We start from the raw sequence: 21,068 nt of genomic DNA, 5'->3' as shown, positions 1-21,068 counted from the left end.
AAACACAGGGTAATTACGTGACACAGTACAATATCAACACAAAGTAATGAACTGACACAGTACGATAAACGTTCGACACAGCACAATATCAACACAAAGTAATGAACTGACACAATACGATATAAAAACAGAGTAATGAACTGCAGAGGACAATATAAACACAGAGTAATGAACTGACACAGTGCAATATAAACACAGAGTAATGAACTGACACAACGTAAACAGAGTAATGAAATGACACAGTACAATATAAACACAGAGTAATGAACTGACACAGTGCAATAGAAACACAGAGTAATGAGATGACACAATACAATATATACACAGAGCAATGAACTGACTGTACAATAGAAACAAAAAGTAATGCACTGACATAGTACAATATAAACATAGCGTAATGAACTGACACAGTACAATATAAACACAGAGCAATGAACTGACACAGTACAATAGAAACTATAAATGAACTGACATAGTACAATATAAACACAGAGCAATGAACTGACACAATATAATATAAACACAGTCTGAACTGAATCAGTGCAATATAAACACAGAGTAATGAACTGACACAGTGCAATATAAACACAGAGTAATGAACTGACACAGTACAATATAAACACAGAGTAATGAATTGACACAGTACAATATCAACACAGAGTAATGAACTGACACAGTACAATAAACACACAGAGAAATGAATTGACACAGTACAATATACACACAGAGAAATGAATTGACACAGTACAATATAAACACAGATTCATGAACTGACACAGTACAATATAAACAAAGAGTAATGAACTGACACAGTACAATATAGACACAGAGTAATGAACTGACACAGTACAATATAAACACAAAGTAATGATCTGCAGAGTACAACATAAACACAGAGTAATTACATGACACAGCACAGTATAAAGAGAGTAGTGAAGAGACACAGTACAATATAAACACAGAGTAATGAACTGACACACAATGTAAACAGAGTAATGAAATGACAAAGAACAATATAAACACAGAGTAATGAAATGACACAGTGCAATAGAAACACAGAGTAATGAACTGACACAATACAATATATACACAGAGCAATGAACTTACAGTACAATAGAAACAAAAATTAATGAACTGACACAGTGCAATATAAACAAACAGCAATGAACTGAAACAGTGCAATATAAACACAGAGCAATGAACTGACACAGTACAATATAAACACAGAGTAATGAACCGACACAGTACAATTTAAACACAGAGTAATGAACTGACACAGTACAATAAAAACACAGAGTAATGAACTGACACAGCATAATCTTAAGACGGACTGATGAACTGACACAGTGCAGTAATAACATAGATCAATTAACAGACACATTGCAATATGAACAAAGAGAAATGAACTGACACAGCACAACATACACACAGAGTAATCAACTGACACAGTACAATATCAACTCAGTCATGAATTGACACAGACCAATATAAGCAGAGTAATGAACTAAAACGGTACAATAGGCACACAAGGTAATTAATTGATACAGTACAATATAAACACAGAATAATGAAATGTCACAGTGTAAAATAAACACAGAGTGATGGACTGGCACTGTACAATATAAACACAGAGTAATGTACTGACAGTACAATAAAAACACAGAGTAGTGAAGAGACACAGTACAAAATAAACATAGAGTAATAAAATGACACAGTACAATATAAACACAGTAGTGAAGAGACACAGTACAATATAAACACAGAGTAATAAACTGACACAGTACATTATAAACACAGAGTAATGAACTGACACAGTACAATATAAACACAGAGTAATGAACTGACACAGTACAATATAAACACAGAATAATGAAACGACACAGTACAATTTGAACAGAGAGTAATAAACTGACACAGCATAATCTTAACACAGAGTAATGTACTGCCACAGCATAATATTAAGACAGACTGATGAACTGACACAGTGCAGTAATAACATAGATCAATTAACAGACACATTGTAATATGAACAAAGAGCAATGAACTGACACAGCACAACATACACACACAGAGTAATCAACTGACACAGTACAATATCAACTCAGTCACGAATTGACACAAACCAATATAAAAAGAGTAATGAACTAAAACTGTACAATAGTCACACAATGTAATTAACTGAGACAGTACAATATAAAGACAGAATAATGAAATGAAACAGTGTAAAATAAACACAGAGTGATGGACTGACACAGTAAAATATAAACACAGAGTAATGAACTGCAGAGTACAATATAAACACAGAGTAATGAAATGACACAGTACAATATAAACACAGCGGAATGAACTGACACACTACAATGTAAGCATAGAGTAATGAACTGACACAGCATAATATAAACACTAAGCAATGAACTGCAGAGCACAACATAAACACAGAGTAATTACCTGACACAGCACAATATAAACAGAGTAGTGAAGAGACACAGTACAATATAAACACAGAGTAATGAACTGACAAACTACAACGTAAACGTAGAGTAATAAACTGACACACAATGTAAACAGTGTAATGGACTGACACAGTTCAATATCAACACAGAGTAATGAACTGACACAGTACAATATACACACAGAGAAATGAATTGACACAGTACAATATAAACACAGAGTCATGAACTGACACAGTACAATATAAACAAAGAGTAATGAACTGACACAGTACAATATAGACACAGAGTAATGAACTGACCAGTACAATATAAACACAGAGCAATGAACTGACAAGGTACAATATAAACATAGAGTAATGAACTGACAAGGTACAATATAAACACAGAGTAATGAACTGCAGAGTACAACATAAACACAGAGTAATTACCTGACACAGCACAATATAAAGAGAGGAGTGAAGAGACACAGTACAATATAAGCACAGAGTAATGAATTGAAAGAGTACAATATAAACACAGATTAATGAACTGACACAGTACAATATAAACGCAGAGCAATGAACTGACACAGTGCAATATAAACGCAGAGCAATGAACTGACACAGTGCAATATAAACAAAGAGCAATGAACTGACACAGTACAATATAAACACAAAGTAATGATCTGCAGAGTACAACATAAACACAGAGTAATTACCTGACACAGCACAATATAAAGAGAGTAGTGAAGAGACAGAGTACAATATAAACACAGAGTAATGAACTGACACATAATGTAAACAGAGTAATGAAATGACAAAGGACAATATAAACACAGAGTAATGAAATGACACAGTGCAATAGAAACACAGAGTAATGAACTGACACAATAAAATATATACACAGAGCAATGAACTTACAGTACAATAGAAACAAAAATTAATGAACTGACACAGTGCAATATAAACAAAGAGCAATGAACTGGAACAGTGCAATATAAACACAGAGCAATGAACTGACACAGTACAATATAAACACAGAGTAATGAACCGACACAGTACAATTTAAACACAGAGTAATGAACTGACACAGTACAATAAAAACACAGAGTCATGAACTGAACCAGCATAATATTAAGACGGAGTAATGAACTGACACAGTGCAGTAATAACATAGATCAATTAACAGACACATTGCAATATGAACAAAGAGAAATGAACTGACACAGCACAACATACAAACAGAGTAATCAACTGACACAGTACAATATCAACTCAGTCATGAATTGACACAGACCAATATAAACAAAGTAATGAACTAAAACTGTACAATAAGCACACAATGTAATTAATTGATACAGTACAATATAAACACAGAATAATGAAATGGCACAGTGTAAAATAAACACAGAGTGATGGACTGGCACTGTACAATATAAACACAGAGTAATGTACTGACAGTACAATAAAAACACAGAGTAGTGAAGAGACACAGTACAAAATAAACATAGAGTAATAAACTGACACAGTACAATATAAACACAGTAGTGAAGAGACAAAGTACAATATAAACACAGAGTAATGAAATGACACAGTACAATATAAACACAGTGGAATGAACTGACACACTACAATGTAAGCATAGAGTAATGAACTGACACAGCATAATATAAACACTAAGCAATGAACTGCAGAGCACAACATAAACACAGAGTAATTACCTAACACAGCACAATATAAACAGAGTAGTGAAGAGACACAGTACAATATAAACACAGAGTAATGAACCGACACAGTACAATATTAACACAGAGTAATGAACTGACAAACTACAACGTAAACGTAGAGTAATAAACTGACACACAATGTAAACAGTGTAATGGAATGACACAGTACAATATCAACACAGAGTAATGAACTGACACAGTACAATATACACACAGAGAAATGAATTGACACAGTACAATATAAACACAGAGTCATGAACTGACACAGTACAATATAAACAAAGAGTAATGAACTGACACAGTATAATATAGACACAGAGTAATGAACTGACACAGTACAATATAAACACAGAGCAATGAACTGACAAGGTACAATATAAACATAGAGTAATGAACTGACACAGTGCAATATAAACATAGAGTAATGAACTGCAGAGGACAACATAAACACAGAGTAATTACCTGACACAGCACAATATAAAGAGAGGAGTGAAGAGACACAGTACAATATAAGCACAGAGTAATGAATTGACAGAGTACAATATAAACACAGAGTAATGAACTGACACAGTACAATATAAACGCAGAGCAATGAACTGACACAGTGCAATATAAACAAAGAGCAATGAACTGACACAGTACAATATAAACACAAAGTAATGATCTGCAGAGTACAACATAAACAAAGAGTAATTACCTGACACAGCACAATATAAAGAGAGTAGTGAAGAGACAGAGTACAATATAAACACAGGGTAATGAACTGACACACAACGTAAACAGAGTAATGAAATGACAAAGGACAATATAAACACAGAGTAATGAAATGACACAGTGCACTAGAAACACAGAGTAATGAACTGACACAATAAAATATATACACAGAGCAATGAACTTACAGTAGAATAGAAACAAAAATTAATGAACTGACACAGTGCAATATAAACAAAGAGCAATGAACTGAAACAGTGCAATATAAACACAGAGCAATGAACTGACACAGTACAATATAAACACAGAGTAATGAACCGACACAGTACAATTTAAACACAGAGTAATGAACTGACACAGTACAATAAAAACAAAGAGTCATGAACTGAACCAGCATAATATTAAGACGGAGTAATGAACTGACACAGTGCAGTAATAACATAGATCAATTAACAGACACATTGCAATATGAACAAAGAGAAATGAACTGACACAGCACAACATACACACATAGTAATCAACTGACACAGTACAATATCAACTCAGTAATGAATTGACACAGACCAATATAAAAAGAGTAATGAACTAAAACTGTACAATAGGCACACAATGTAATTAATTGATACAGTACAATATAAACACAGAATAATGAAATGGCACAGTGTAAAATAAACACAGAGTGATGGACTGGCACTGTACAATATAAACACAGAGTAATGTACTGACAGTACAATAAAAACACAGAGTAGTGAAGAGACACAGTACAAAATAAACATAGAGTAATAAACTGACACAGTACAATATAAACACAGTAGTGAAGAGACACAGTACAATATAAACACAGAGTAATGAAATGACACAGTACAATATAAACACAGAGTAATGAACTGAAAAAGTACAATATAAACACAGAGTAATGAACTGACACAGTGCAATATAAACACAGAGTAATGAACTGACACAGTACAATATAAACACAGAGTAATGAACTGACACAGTACAATAAGAACACAGAGTCATGAACTGACACAGTACAATATAAACACAGAGTAATGAAGAGACACAGTACAATATGAACACAGGGTAATAAACTGACAAAGCACAATATAAACACAGAGTAGTGAAGAGACACAGTACAATATAAACACAGAGTAATAAACTGAAACAGTACAATATAAACACAGAGTAGTGAAGAGACACAGTACAATATAAACACAGAGTAATGAACTGACACAGTACAATATAAACACAGAGCAATGAACTGACAAGGTACAATATAAACATAGAGTAATGAACTGACACAGTGCAATATAAACATAGAGTAATGAACTGCAGAGGACAACATAAACACAGAGTAATTACCTGACACAGCACAATATAAAGAGAGGAGTGAAGAGACACAGTACAATATAAGCACAGAGTAATGAATTGACAGAGTACAATATAAACACAGAGTAATGAACTGACACAGTACAATATAAACGCAGAGCAATGAACTGACACAGTGCAATATAAACAAAGAGCAATGAACTGACACAGTACAATATAAACACAAAGTAATGATCTGCAGAGTACAACATAAACAAAGAGTAATTACCTGACACAGCACAATATAAAGAGAGTAGTGAAGAGACAGAGTACAATATAAACACAGAGTAATGAACTGACACACAACGTAAACAGAGTAATGAAATGACAAAGGACAATATAAACACAGAGTAATGAAATGACACAGTGCACTAGAAACACAGAGTAATGAACTGACACAATAAAATATATACACAGAGCAATGAACTTACAGTAGAATAGAAACAAAAATTAATGAACTGACACAGTGCAATATAAACAAAGAGCAATGAACTGAAACAGTGCAATATAAACACAGAGCAATGAACTGACACAGTACAATATAAACACAGAGTAATGAACCGACACAGTACAATTTAAACACAGAGTAATGAACTGACACAGTACAATAAAAACAAAGAGTCATGAACTGAACCAGCATAATATTAAGACGGAGTAATGAACTGACACAGTGCAGTTATAACATAGATCAATTAACAGACACATTGCAATATGAACAAAGAGAAATGAACTGACACAGCACAACATACACACATAGTAATCAACTGACACAGTACAATATCAACTCAGTAATGAATTGACACAGACCAATATAAAAAGAGTAATGAACTAAAACTGTACAATAGGCACACAATGTAATTAATTGATACAGTACAATATAAACACAGAATAATGAAATGGCACAGTGTAAAATAAACACAGAGTGATGGACTGGCACTGTACAATATAAACACAGAGTAATGTACTGACAGTACAATAAAAACACAGAGTAGTGAAGAGACACAGTACAAAATAAACATAGAGTAATAAACTGACACAGTACAATATAAACACAGTAGTGAAGAGACACAGTACAATATAAACACAGAGTAATGAAATGACACAGTACAATATAAACACAGAGTAATGAACTGAAAAAGTACAATATAAACACAGAGTAATGAACTGACACAGTGCAATATAAACACAGAGTAATGAACTGACACAGTACAATATAAACACAGAGTAATGAACTGACACAGTACAATAAGAACACAGAGTCATGAACTGACACAGTACAATATAAACACAGAGTAATGAAGAGACACAGTACAATATGAACACAGAGTAATAAACTGACAAAGCACAATATAAACACAGAGTAGTGAAGAGACACAGTACAATATAAACACAGAGTAATAAACTGAAACAGTACAATATAAACACAGAGTAGTGAAGAGACACAGTACAATATAAACACAGAGTAATAAACTGACACAGTACAATATAAACACAGAGTAGTGAAGAGACACAGTACAATATAAACACAGAGTAATAAACTGACACAGTACAATGTAAACACAGAGTAATGAACTGACAAAGTACAATATAAACACAGAGTAATGAAACGACACAGTACAGTTTGAACAGAGAGTAATGAAAAGACACAGCATAATCTTTACACAGAGTAATGTACTGACACAGCATAATATTAAGACAGAGTGATGAACTGACACAGTGCAGTAATAACATAGATCAATTAACAGACACATTGCAATATGAACAAAGAGCAATGAACTCACAATGTAATTAACTGAGACAGTACAATATAAACACAGAATAATGAAATGACACAGTGTAAAATAAACACAGACTGATGGACTGACACAGTACAATATAAACACAGAGTAATGAAATGACACAGTACAATATAAACACAGAGGAATGAACTGACACACTACAATGTAAGCATAGAGTAAAGAACTGACACAGTATAATATAAACACTAAGTAATGAACTGCAGAGTACAACATAAACACATAGTAATTACCTGACACAGCACAATATAAACAGAGTAGTGAAGAGACACAGTACAATATAAACACAGAGTAAAGAAATGACACAGTACAATATTAACATAGAGTAATGAACTGACACACTACAACGTAAACATAGTGTAATAAACTGACACACAATGTAAACAGAGTAATGAACTGACACAGTACAATATCAACACAGAGTAATGAGCTGACACAGTACAATATACACACAGAGAAATGAATTGACGCAGTACAATATAAACACAGATTCATGAACTGGCACAGTACAATATAAACAAAGAGTAATGAACTGAGACAGTACAATATAGACACAGAGTAATGAACAGACACAGTACAATATAAACATAGAGTCATGAACTGACACAGCACAATATAAACACAGAGTCATGAACTGACACAGTACATTATAAACACAGAGTAATGAACTGACACAGTGCAATAGAAACACAGAGTAATGAACTGGCACAGTACAATGTAAACACAGAGTAAAAACTGATACAGTGCAATATAAACACAGATTAATGAACTGACACAGTGCAATATAAACACCGAGCAATGATCCGACACAGTGCAATATAAACACAGAGCAATGAACAGACACAGTACAATATAAACACAGAGTAATGAACTGACACAGTACAACATAAACACAGGGTAATTACGTGACACAGCACAATATCAACACAAAGTAATGAACTGACACAGTACGATATAAACACAGAGTAATGAACTGCAGAGGACAATATAAACACAGAGTAATGATCTGACACAGTGCAATATAAACACACAGTAATGAACTGACACACTATAATATAAACACAGATTAATGAACTGACACAGTGCAATATAAACACAGAGCAATGAACCGACACAGTGCAATATAAACACAGAGCAATGAACCGACACAGTACAATATAAACACAGAGTAATGAACTGACACAGTACAACATAAACACATGGTAATTACGTGACACAGCACAATATCAACACAAAGTAATGAACTGACACAATACGATATAAAAACAGAGTAATGAACTGCAGAGGACAATATAAACACAGAGTAATGAACTGACACAGTGCAATATAAACACAGAGTAATGAACTGACACAACGTAAACAGAGTAATGAAATGACACAGTACAATATAAACACAGAGTAATGAACTGACACAGTGCATTAGAAACACAGAGTAATGAGATGACACAATACAATATATACACAGAGCAATGAACTGACTGTACAATAGAAACAAAAAGTAATGCACTGACATAGTACAATATAAACATAGCGTAATGAACTGACACAGTACAATATAAACACAGAGCAATGAACTGACACAGTACAATAGAAACTATAAATGAACTGACATAGTACAATATAAACACAGAGCAATGAACTGACACAATATAATATAAACACAGTCTGAACTGAATCAGTGCAATATAAACACAGAGTAATGAACTGACACAGTGCAATATAAACACAGAGTAATGAACTGACACAATACAATATAAACACAGAGTAATGAATTGACACAGTACAATATCAACACAGAGTAATGAACTGACACAGTACAATAAACACACAGAGAAATGAATTGACACAGTACAATATACACACAGAGAAATGAATTGACACAGTACAATATAAACACAGATTCATGAACTGACACAGTACAATATAAACAAAGAGTAATGAACTGACACAGTACAATATAGACACAGAGTAATGAACTGACACAGTACAATATAAACACAGATCAATGAACAGACACAGTATAATATAAACATAGAGTCATGAACTGACACAGCACAATATAAACACAGAGTAATGAACTGACAGACTATAATATAAAGACAGAGTAATGAACTGACACAGTAAAATATAAACACAGAGTAATGAACTGACACAGTGCAATAGAAACACAGAGTAATCAACTGACACAGTACAATATAAACACAGATTAATGAACTGACACAGTGCAATAGAAACACAGAGTAATGAACTGACACAGTGCAATATAAACACAGAGTAATGAATTGACACAGTACAATATAAACACAGACTCATGAACTGACACAGCACAATATAAACAAAGAGTAATGAACTGACACAGTACGATATAAACACTGAGTAATGAACTGACACACTACAATGTAAGCGTAGAGTAATGAAATGAGACAGTACTATATAAACACAGAGCAATGAACTGACACAATACAATAGAAACACAGTGTAATAAACTGACATAGTACAATATATACACAGAGTCATGAACTGACACAGGGCAATATAAACACAGAGAAATGAATTGACACAGTACACTATAAAAACATAGTAATGAACTGACACAGTACAATATAAACACAGAGTAATGAGCTGGCACAATACAATATATGCACAGAGCAATGAACTGACACAGTACAATATAAAAACAGAGTAATGAGCTGACACAATACAATATATGCACAGAGAAATGAACTGACACAGTACAATATAAAAACAGAGTAATGAGCTGACACAATACAATATATGCACAGAGCAATGAACTGACATAGTACAATAGAAACAAAAAGTAATGAACTGACACAGCACAATATAAACACAGAGCAATGAACTGACACAATACAATATAAACACAGTCTGAACTGACTCAGTGCAATATAAACACAGAGTAATGAACTGACACAGTGCAATATAAACACAGAGTAATGAATTGACACAGTACAATATAATAACAGAGTAATGAACTGACACAGTACAATATAAACACAGAGTAATGAACTGACACAGTACAATATAAACACAGAGTAATGAAACGACACAGTACAATTTGAACAGAGATTAATGAACTGACACAGCATAATCTTAGGACAGACTGATGAACTGACATAGTGCAGTAATAACATAGATCAACAAACAGACACATTGCAATATGAACAAAGAGCAAAGAACTGACACAGCACAACATACACACTCAGAGTAATCAATTGACACAGTACAATATCAACTCAGTCATGAATTGACACAGACCAATACAAACAGAGTAATGAACTAAAACTGTACAATAGGCACACAATGTAATTAACTGAGACAGTACAATATAAACACAGAATAATGAAATGACACAGTGTAAAATAAACACAGAGTGATGGACTGACACAGTACAATATAAACACAGAGTAATGAACAGACACAGTGCAATAGAAACACAGAGTAATGAAATGGCACAGTACAGTATAAACACAGATTAATGAACTGACACAGTGCAATAGAAACACAAAGTAATGAACTGACACAGTACAATCTAGACACAGACTAATGAACTGACACAGTATAATATTAACACAGAGTAATGAACAGTCACAGTACAATATATTCACAGACTAATGAACTGACACAGTACAATATAAACACAAAGTAATGAACTGCAGAGTACAACATTAACACAGGGTAATTAACTGACACAGCACAATATCAACACAAAGTAATGAACGGACGCAGTACGATATAAACACAGAGTAATGAACTGCAGAATACAATATAAACACAGAGTAATGAACTGACACAGTGCAATATAAACACAGAGTAATGAACTGACACACTACAATGTAAGAATAGAGTAATGAAATGACACAGTACAATATAAACACAAAGTAATGAACAGCAGAGCACAACATAAACACAGAGTAATTACCTGACACAGCAAAATATAAAGAGAGTAGTGAAGAGACGCAGTACAATATAAACACAGAGTAATGAACTGACACAGTGCAATATAAATACAGAGCAATGAACTGACACAGTAGAATAGAAACAAAAAAAATGAACAGACGTAGTACAATATAAAGTCAGAGTAATGAACTGCCACAGTACAATATAAACACAGAGTAATGAACTGACACAGTACAATATAAACACAGAGCAATGAACTGACAGTACAATAGAAACAAAAAGTAATGAACTGACATAGTACAATATAAACAAAGAGTAATGAACTGACACAGTACAATATAAATACAGAGCAATGAACTGACACATTAGAATAGAAACAAAAAAAATGAACTGACGTAGTACAATATTAAGTCAGATTAATGAATTGCCACAGTACAATATAAACACAGAGTAATGAACTGACACAGTACAATATAAACACAGAGCAATGAACTGACACAGTGCAATATAAACACAGAGTAATGAATTGACAAACTACAATATAAACGCAGAGCAATGAAATGACACCGTGCAATATAAACAAAGAGCAATGAACTGACACAGTACAATAAAAACACAAAGTAATGATTTGCAGAGTACAACATAAACACAGAGGAATTACCTGACATAGCACAATATAAAGAGAGGAGTGAAGAGACACAGTACAATATAAGCACAGAGTAATGAACTGACACACAACGTAAACAGAGTAATGAAATGACAAAGGACAATATAAATACAGAGTAATGAACTGACACAGTGCAATAGAAACACAGAGTAATGAACTGACAAAATACAATATATACACAGAGCAATGAACTTACAGTACAATAGAAACAAAAATTAATGAATTGACACAGTACAATATAAAAACAGAGTAATGAACTGACACAGTACAATAGAAACTATAAATGAACTGACATAGTACAATATAAACACAGAGGAATGAACTGACATATTACAATATAAACACAGAGTCATGAACTGACACAGTGCAATATAAACAGAGAGTAATGAACTGACACAGTACAATATAAACACAGAGCAATGAACTGACACAGTGCAATATAAACACAGATTAAAGAAGTGACACAGTGCAATATAAACACAGAGTAATGAATTGACACAGCACAATATAAACACAGAGTAATGATCTGACACAGTACAATATAAACACAGAGCAATGAACTGACACAATACAATATAAACACAGTCTGAACTGACTCAGTGCAATATAAACACAGAGTAATGAACTGACACAGTGCAATATAAACACAGAGTAATGAACTGACACACTACAATGTAAGCATAGAGTAATGAAATGACACAGTACAATATGAACACAAAGTAATGAACTGCAGAGCACAACATAAACATAGAGTAATTAACTGACACAGCAAAATATAAAGAGAGTAGTGAAGAGACGCAGTACAATATAAACACAGAGTAATGAAATGACACAGTGCAATAGAGACACAGAGTAATGAACTGACACAATACAATATATACACAGAGCAATGAACTGACAGTACAATAGAAACAAAAAGTAATGAACTGACATAGTACAATATAAACAAAGAGTAATGAAATGACTCAGTACAATATAAATACAGAGCAAAGAACTGACACAGTAGAATAGAAACAAAAAAAATGAACTGAGGTAGTACAATATAAAGTCAGAGAAATGAACTGCCACAGTACAATATAAACACAGAGTAATGAACTGACACAGTACAATATAAACACAGAGCAATGAACTGACACAGTGCAATATAAACACAGAGTAATGAATTGACAGAGTACAATATAAACACAGAGTAGTGAACTGACACAGCACAATATAAACGCAGAGCAATGAACTGACACAGTGCAATATAAACAAAGAGCAATGAACTGACACAGTAAAATATAAACACAAAGTAATGATTTGCAGAGTACAACATAAACACAGAGGAATTAACTGACACAGCACAATATAAAGAGAGGAGTGAAGAGACACAGTACAATATAAGCACAGAGTAATGAACTGACACACAACGTAAACAGAGCAATGAAATGACAAAGGACAATATAAATACAGAGTAATGAACTGACACAGTGCAATAGAAACACAGAGTAATGAATTGACACAATACAATATATACACAGAGCAATGAACTTACAGTACAATAGAAACAAAAATTAATGAATTGACACAGTACAATATAAAAACAGAGTAATGAACTGACACAGTACAATAGACACTATAAATAAACTGACATAGTACAATATAAACACAGAGCAATGAACTGACACAGTGCAATATAAACACAGAGTAAAGAAGTGACACAGTGCAATATAAACACAGAGTAATGAATTGACACAGTACAATATAAACACAGGGTAATGAACTGACATTTTGCAATATAAACACAGAGCAATGAACTGACACAATACAATATAAACACAGTCTGAACTGACTCAGTGCAATATAAACACAGAGTAATGAACTGACACCGTACAATATAAACACAGAGTAATGAATTGACACAGTGCAATATAAACACAGAGTAATGAACTGACACAGTACAATATAAACGCAGAGCAATGAACTGACACAGTGCAATATAAACATAGAGCAATGAACTGTCACAGTACAATATAAACACAGTGTAATGAACTGACACACTATAATATGAACAAAGAGTAATGAACTGACACAGTACAATATAAACACAGAGTAATGAACAGACACACTGTAATATAAACACAGAGAAATAAACTGACACAGTACAATATAAACACAGAGAAATGAACTGACACAGTGCAATATAAACACAGAGCAATGAACTGACTTAGTACAATATAAACACAGAGTCATGAAAAGTCACAGTACAATATAAACACAGAGTAAAGAACTGACACAGTACAATATAAACACAGAAAAATGAATTGACACAGTACAATATAAAAACAGAGTAATGAGCTGACACAATACAATATATACACAGAGCAAATAACTGACACAGTACAATAGAAACAAAAAGTAATGAACTGACACAGTACAATATAAACATAGAGTAATGAACTGACACACTGCAATATAAACAGAGTAAAGAACTGACACAGTACAATATAAACACTGAGTAATGAACTGACACAATGCAATACAAACACACAGTAATGAACTGACACACTATAATATAAACACAGAGTAATGAACTGACACAGTGCAATATAAACACAGAGCAATGATCCGACACAGCACAATATAAACACAGAGTGATGAACTGAAACAGTGCAATTTAAACACAGAGCAATGAACCGACACAGTGCAATATAAACAAAGAGTAATGAAGCGACACACTACAGTATAAACACAGAGAAATGAACTGACACAGTGCAATATAAACACAGAGCAATGAAGCGACACAGTACATTATAAACACAGAGTAATGAACTGACACAGTACAACATAAACACAGAGTAATTACGTGACATAGCACAATATCAACACAAAGTAATGAACTGACACATTACGATATAAACACAGAGTAACGAACTGAAGAAGACAATATAAAAACAGAGAAATGAACTGACACAGTGCAATATAAACAGACAGTGATGAACTGACACAGTACAATGCAAGCATAGAGTAATGAACTGACACAGTACAATATAAACACAAAGTAATGAACTGCAGAGTACAACATAAACACAGAGTAATTACCTGACACAGCACAATATAAAGAGAGTAGTGAAGAGACACAGTACATTATAAACACAGAGTAATGAACTGACGCAAAACATAAACAGAGTAATGAAATGACACAGTACAATATAAACACAGAGGAATGAACTGACACAGTGCAATAAAAACACAGAGTAATGAGCTGACACAATACAATATATGCACAGAGCAAAGAACTGACAGTACAATAGAAACAAAAAGTAATGAACTGACACAGTACAATATAAACACAGAGCAATGAACTGACACAGTACAATATAAACAAGGAGTCATGAACTGACACAGTGCTATATAAACATGGAGTAATGAACTGACACAGTACAATATAAACACAGAGCAATGAACTGACACAGTGCAATATATACACAGAGTAAAGAAGTGACACAGTGCAATATAAACACAGAGTAATGAACTGACACAGTACAATAAAAACACAGGGTAATGAACTGACACAGTGCAATATAAACACAGAGTAATGAACTGACACAGTGCAATATAAACACAAAGTAATGAACTGACACAGTACAATATAAACACAGAGTAATGAACTGACACAATACAATATATACATTAAGCAATGAACTGACACAGTACAATAGAAACAAAAAGTAATGAACTGACACAGCACAATATAAACACAGAGTAATGAACTGACACAGTACAATATAAACACAGAGCAATGAACTGACACAATACAATACAAACACAGTCTGAACTGACTCAGTGCAATATAAACACAGAGTAATGAACTGACACAGTACAATATAAACACAGAGTAAAGAACTGACACACTATAATATAAACACAGAGTAATGAACTGACACAGTACAACATAAACACAGAGTAATGAACTGACACACTATAATATAAACACAGAGTAATGAACTGACACAGTACAAAATAAACACCGAGTTCTGAACTGACAGACTATAATATAAACACAGAGTAATGAACTGACACAGTGCAATATAAACACAGAGTAATGAACTGACACAGTGCAATATAAACACAAAGTAATGAACTGACACAAAACAATATATACATTAAGCAATGATCTGACACAGTACAATAGAAACAAAAAGTAATGAACTGACACACTATAATATAAACACAGAGTAATGAACTGACACAGTACAATATAAAAACCGAGTTATGAACGGACACAATATAATATAAACACAGAGAAATGAACTGACACAGTGCAATATAAACACAGAGTAATGAACTGACACACTATAATATAAACACAGATTAATGAACTGACACAGTACAATATAAACACCGAGTTATGAACGGACACAATATAATATAAACACAGAGAAATGAACTGACACAGTGCAATATAAACACAGAGTAATGAACGGACACACTATAATATAAACACAGGGTAATGACGTGACACAGCACAATATCAACACAAAGTAATGAACTGACACAGTACAATATAAACGCAGAGCAATGAACTGACACAGTGCAATATAAACATAGAGCAATGAACTGTCACAGTACAATATAAACACAGTGTAATGAACTGACACACTATAATATGAACAAAGAGTAATGAACTGACACAGTACAATATAAACACAGAGTAATGAACAGACACACTGTAATATAAACACAGAGAAATAAACTGACACAGTACAATATAAACACAGAGAAATGAACTGACACAGTGCAATATAAACACAGAGCAATGAACTGACTTAGTACAATATAAACACAGAGTCATGAAAAGTCACAGTACAATATAAACACAGAGTAAAGAACTGACACAGTACAATATAAACACAGAAAAATGAATTGACACAGTACAATATAAAAACAGAGTAATGAGCTGACACAATACAATATATACACAGAGCAAATAACTGACACAGTACAATAGAAACAAAAAGTAATGAACTGACACAGTACAATATAAACATAGAGTAATGAACTGACACACTGCAATATAAACAGAGTAAAGAACTGACACAGTACAATATAAACACTGAGTAATGAACTGACACAATGCAATACAAACACACAGTAATGAACTGACACACTATAATATAAACACAGAGTAATGAACTGACACAGTACAATATAAACACAGAGCAATGATCCGACACAGCACAATATAAACACAGAGTGATGAACTGAAACAGTGCAATTTAAACACAGAGCAATGAACCGACACAGTGCAATATAAACAAAGAGTAATGAAGCGACACACTACAGTATAAACACAGAGAAATGAACTGACACAGTGCAATATAAACACAGAGCAATGAAGCGACACAGTACATTATAAACACAGAGTAATGAACTGACACAGTACAACATAAACACAGAGTAATTACGTGACATAGCACAATATCAACACAAAGTAATGAACTGACACATTACGATATAAACACAGAGTAACGAACTGAAGAAGACAATATAAAAACAGAGAAATGAACTGACACAGTGCAATATAAACAGACAGTGATGAACTGACACAGTACAATGCAAGCATAGAGTAATGAACTGACACAGTACAATATAAACACAAAGTAATGAACTGCAGAGTACAACATAAACACAGAGTAATTACCTGACACAGCACAATATAAAGAGAGTAGTGAAGAGACACAGTACATTATAAACACAGAGTAATGAACTGACGCAAAACGTAAACAGAGTAATGAAATGACACAGTACAATATAAACACAGAGTAATGAATTGACACAGTACAATATAAACACAGAGCAATGAACTGACACAGTGCAGTATAAACTTAGAGACATGAACTGACACAGTGCAATATAAACACAGAGCAATGAACCGACTCAGTACAATATAAACACAGGTTAATGAACTGACACAATACAATATAAACAGAGAGTAATGAATTGACACTGTACAATATAAAAACAGAGTAATGAACTGACACACTATAATATAAACACAGAGTAATGAACTTACACAGTACAATATAAACACAGAGTAATGAACTGACACAGTACAATATAAACACAGAGTAATGCATTGACACAGTGCAATATAAACACAGAGCAATGAACTGACACAGTACAATATAAACACAGTCATGAACTGACACAGTGCAATATCAACACAGAGTAATGGACTGACACAGTGCAATATAATCACAGAGTAATGAACTGACACAGTACAATATAAACACAGAGTAATGAACTGACACAGCACAATATAAACCCAGAGTAATGAACTGACACACTATAATATAAACACAGAGTAATGAACTGACACAGTACAATATAAACACAGAGTTACGAACTGACACAGTACAATATAAACACAGAGTAATGAACTGACACAGTGCAATATAAACACAGAGCAATGAACTGACACAGTGCAATATAAACACAGAGCAATGAAACGACACAGTGCAATATAAACACAGAGCAATGAACCGACACAGTGCAATATAAACACAGAGCAATGAGCCGACACAGTACAATATAAACACAGAGTAATGAACTGACACAGTACAATATAAGCACAGAGTAATTACGTGACATAGCACAATATCAACACAAAGTAATGAACTGACACATTACGATATAAACACAGAGTAACGAACTGAAGAAGACAATATAAAAACAGAGAAATGAACTGACACAGTGCAATATAAACAGACAGTGATGAACTGACACAGTACAATGCAAGCATAGAGTAATGAACTGACACAGTACAATATAAACACAAAGTAATGAACTGCAGAGTACAACATAAACACAGAGTAATTACCTGACACAGCACAATATAAAGAGAGTAGTGAAGAGACACAGTACATTATAAACACAGAGTAATGAACTGACGCAAAACGTAAACAGAGTAATGAAATGACACAGTACAATATAAACACAGAGGAATGAACTGACACAGTGCAATAAAAACACAGAGTAATGAGCTGACACAATACAATATATGCACAGAGCAAAGAACTGACAGTACAATAGAAACAAAAAGTAATGAACTGACATAGTACAATATAAAAACAGCGTAATGAACTGACACAGTACAATATAAACACAGAGCAATGAACTGACACAGTACAATATAAACAAGGAGTCATGAACTGACACAGTGCTATATAAACATGGAGTAATGAACTGACACAGTACAATATAAACACAGAGCAATGAACTGACACAGTGCAATATATACACAGAGTAAAGAAGTGACACAGTGCAATATAAACACAGAGTAATGAACTGACACAGTACAATAAAAACACAGGGTAATGAACTGACACAGTGCAATATAAACACAGAGTAATGAACTGACACAGTGCAATATAAACACAAAGTAATGAACTGACACAGTACAATATAAACACAGAGTAATGAACTGACACAATACAATATATACATTAAGCAATGAACTGACACAGTACAATAGAAACAAAAAGTAATGAACTGACACAGCACAATATAAACACAGAGTAATGAACTGACACAGTACAATATAAACACAGAGCAATGAACTGACACAATACAATACAAACACAGTCTGAACTGACTCAGTGCAATATAAACACAGAGTAATGAACTGACACAGTACAATATAAACACAGAGTAAAGAACTGACACACTATAATATAAACACAGAGTAATGAACTGACACAGTACAACATAAACACAGAGTAATGAACTGACACACTATAATATAAACACAGAGTAATGAACTGACACAGTACAAAATAAACACCGAGTTCTGAACTGACAGACTATAATATAAACACAGAGTAATGAACTGACACAGCACAATTGAAACACAAAGTAATGAACTGACACAGTACAATATAAACGCAGAGCAATGAACTGACACAGTGCAATATAAACACAGAGCAATGAACTGACACAGTACAATATAAACAGAGTGTAATGAACTGACACACTATAATATAAGCACAGAGTAATGAACTGACACAGTACAATATAAACACAGAGAAATGAACTGACATAGTACAGTATAAACACAGAGTCATGAACAGACATAGTACAATATAAACACGGAGTAAAGAACTGACATAGTGCAATATAAACACAGAGAAATGAAATGACACAGTACAATATAAACACAGAGCAATGAGCTGACACAATACAATATATACACAGAGCAAATAACTGAACCAGTACAATGGAAACAAAAAGTAATGAACTGACACAGTACAATATAAACACAGAGTCATGAACTGACACAGTGTAATATAAACTGAGTAAAGAACTGACACAGTACAATATAAACACAGAGTAATGAACTGACACACTATAATATAAACACAGAGTAATGAACTGACACAGTATAAAATAAACACCGAGTAATGAACTGA

The sequence above is a fragment of the Carcharodon carcharias genome, chromosome 5 (assembly GCF_017639515.1).
Source record: "Carcharodon carcharias isolate sCarCar2 chromosome 5, sCarCar2.pri, whole genome shotgun sequence".
Lineage (NCBI taxonomy): Eukaryota > Metazoa > Chordata > Chondrichthyes > Lamniformes > Lamnidae > Carcharodon > Carcharodon carcharias.
The sequence above is the reverse complement of the archived record's forward strand: the minus strand, read 5'-3'. Positions refer to the sequence as shown.